The sequence below is a fragment of the Tursiops truncatus genome, chromosome 8 (genome assembly GCF_011762595.2).
Source record: "Tursiops truncatus isolate mTurTru1 chromosome 8, mTurTru1.mat.Y, whole genome shotgun sequence".
In the NCBI taxonomy this organism is placed as follows: domain Eukaryota; kingdom Metazoa; phylum Chordata; class Mammalia; order Artiodactyla; family Delphinidae; genus Tursiops; species Tursiops truncatus.
In genome coordinates this window covers 50,565,103-50,568,435 of record NC_047041.1, presented here as the reverse complement: position 1 = coordinate 50,568,435, position 3,333 = coordinate 50,565,103, and the positions used below count along the sequence as shown (strand labels likewise).

Below are 3,333 nucleotides of genomic sequence, written 5' to 3'. Positions count from 1 at the left end.
GGGAGGGAGGGAGGGAGGGAGGGAGGAAGGGAGAAAGGAAGGTACGAAGTTAGGAAGATACCTTATTCAAAGACTACTACTTCTTGATTTTTCCTGAATCTCCAAGGAAATTTAATTCATGTTTTGTGATTTAAGTAGATATGAAAGAAAGCATACATAATTAAATAAATTATTGAATGTATGTTATATCACACTGCTTTACTTGGCAGAGAATGAGGAAGATTAGCATTTTCTACTGTGTTCCATGGCATAGTAATTTTACAGGGAGTGAATGGATCTTGCTGGAAAAAAGAGGGAAAGCGCCCTTTAAAGGACAGGAAGATCATTCACATAAGTGCTGAGCTGGGGAAGAAAGATTGGCCTTTGCAAGCCGTTGACCACAACCTAAAATATGAATGATCCTCCCTCAGTGCCATTTTGTGGCAGCGAGACCTGCAAATAAAGGGGAGAGCCGGGGCTGTGGCGGGAGGAGGAGCGCGGGGGCCGGCGGCAGCGGGGTCGGGCGGCCCGGGCAGCGAGCGGGTAGCGCGGGGTCAGCCTATGTGACTGGGCGGCGCCGGCGCGGCCTCCGTCAGGAGAGGATTCAAGATGACCAACGAGGAACCTCTTCCTAAAAAGGTTCGACTGAGTGAAACAGACTCCAAAGTATGGCACGAGATGAATTAATTCTCAGGTGGAAACAATATGAAGCACATGTGCAAGCTTTGGAGGGCAGGTACGCAGATCTTAACTCTAATGATGTAACTGGCTTAAGGGAATCTGAAGAAAAACGAAAGCAGCAACAGCAAGAGTCTGCACGCAGGGAAAACACTCTTGTAATGCGACTAGCAACCAAGGAGCAAGAGCTGCAAGAGTGTACTTCTCAAATCCAGTACCTCAAGCAAGTCCAGTGCCTAGCGTTGCCCAACTGAGATCAACAATAGTAGACCCAGCGATCAACTTGTTTTTCCTAAAAATGAAAGGTGAACTGGAACAAACTAAAGGCAAACTGGAACAAGCCCAAAATGAACTGAGGGCCTGGAAGTTTACGCCTGATAGGTAAACAAGTCATACTCCCCAGTCAAGACTCCCCTGACAGTCCCACTACAAGAAAGCTGTGGTGGGACAGCCAAGTACTCGTTTCCACACCAAGACTCAGACTTTTTGAGCCAAAAAGCCACATTCTTATACTATCCAGCTTGTAATGGTTAATGTAAAACTTACCAGATGAACCTTGTGTTTCAGCTTTTTTCTCTTCCCCCTCCCCTTTCTTCAGAGGCCTGATGGCGTCGGACTATTCCGAAGAAGGGGCCACCTCCGAAAAATTCCCCTTCTGGGACATGTAGACACTTGAGAAGTGTTTCTGTTTGAAGAAAATAGAGGGAGAAACAGAAGTCTTAAGTCTGTGGCACACTGTGTCTTCAGACAGTTTGGAGGAATGAAAACCTAGAGATTTAAAATCATGAACTGAACATGTAAAATTCCAGTAAATGTAAAGATGGAATATGCATCGCTCTTAACCTTGAGCATAGTGACTTAGAGACACTGTATATCAGTTTTGCCAATAAGACTGTGGACTTCGTGATTGTTGTTGAACTTCTGGGTCAAACTCAAATGAGATGAATTTTGCCTTTAAAGGGTTTATTTGCTAAGAACCAACTTAATAGTCATGAGAGAATCAAATAATAGATGTCAGTACAAGTAGTTCATACATTTAACCATTTAGTTTGGGGCTCCATATTACTTGATTGAGCCTTAAATCAATGTGGTTTTACTCAATGGTTTGTTCTTTGAATGGTTGCTAATACTGTAGATAATCTTATTGAGGAATGTACAAATAATGAAGGTGTGGTATCAAACTTCAGGTCTAAACTGTTTGAAGCATTATAAACATTCATTTCACAACTAGATTGTATAAGGATATTAGCTGTGATGAGACTTACTGCTTTATTTTTTTCAGTAGTGCAATTTATTAAATCCCCATTCCATTCAACAGGCAAAAAAAATAATAATAATAAAAATAAAATATGAGTGAAAACAGTAAGGAAAAAAGAGTTAGTTTCCACCTATTATGACAAGAGTCAAAAAGAATGATACTATTCAGAATTGCATGAGGGGGAAGTGATTTGAAGAAATAATTAGTGAATTACGTAAAAAACAATGGGCCTTAATGTTTACCACTGCATTTTTATAATAATGTATTTTATAATACAGCAAGTTAAGAAATAACCTAACATGAAATACTTGAATGCCAGTTCCATACATTGTGATATGTTAAAATGGAAAAACATGAAGGTGATAAAAAGATTATGGAAGAATAGGCATTATAGAATACATTATTAAATGTGAGAAAGTATATTACAGTATTAAATATATGACTATTTTAGGAATATATTAATAAGTTGAGAAAGGTAAGGATAAAATACTAACAGTATTATTTCTGGATGGATAAATGGCTTACTAATACTAATGACTCTATTCTCACCTCCTCAAATGACTTTTTTTTTTTTTTTTTTGCTGGGAAGTGTCTGGAATAGAGAGGTGTTCCCTTATTATAGTTAAGGATGAGCTTCCATAGGTTTTTCCAGCAGGAGAGGAAATTTATAAGGACTGCTACAAATTCAACCTTCAAAATCAGCTTCTAAACTATTTGTGGAAGGGTTCACTTAGGCATGCAATTACCCATCGCAGGTCTAATTGTCCATTTGCATGCACAATTTAGAAAGGCACAGTTGAAATTTAGTCCCAGGCTCTCCAACACTAATTTTCTCCCTTGAAATTGACATTTCAAAGAACATCAGGTAGCTAAAACCCCAGATTTGTTATTTATTTCAACAGGAAGGGAAATTTTTTTTCTTTCCAAGTTGAAGGATTGGTTTAAAAAAATTAAATTAAAAGATGAAAGGGAAAAGACAAGCATACAAAGGAATGTGCCCTCCCTCCACCTAAGCTACCAAGAACAGACTCTTGTTTGCCTTGAAAGGAGTTAAAATGTTATCAGTTATCCGATTAGCAAGACTTGTCCTTACTTCTTCAATGAGGGGAAAGCATATCTGACCATCTTATAGTTGTATATCTCCATGTATAAATACCTCTATCTTCCTCTGTAAAAGTGGGGGTAATAATATGCATCTCATTGAATAGTTTTGAGAATTAGAGCTGATAATACGTATAAAAAAATTACATAGAAGGCCCTCAATATTAGTCCTCTTCTTGGTTCCCCTGTTTTTATTTCCTTCATCTTCATAGGTAATACTATATAGAATTGATTCATACCAATTTATGGCTGAAAGGATTAACAAGTAGTGAAACAGACCCCTCTACTTTGCCAAGTCAGTTTTGTGGCTCTTAATT

The 3,333-nt window shown here is 38.5% G+C and overlaps 1 pseudogene; it reads left to right on the top strand.

Moving 5' to 3' along the window:
• Nucleotides 1-416: 416 nt before the first annotated feature.
• On the top strand, nucleotides 417-1,595 carry LOC109552311 (pre-mRNA-splicing regulator WTAP-like; annotated as a pseudogene).
• Nucleotides 1,596-3,333: the final 1,738 nt, after the last annotated feature.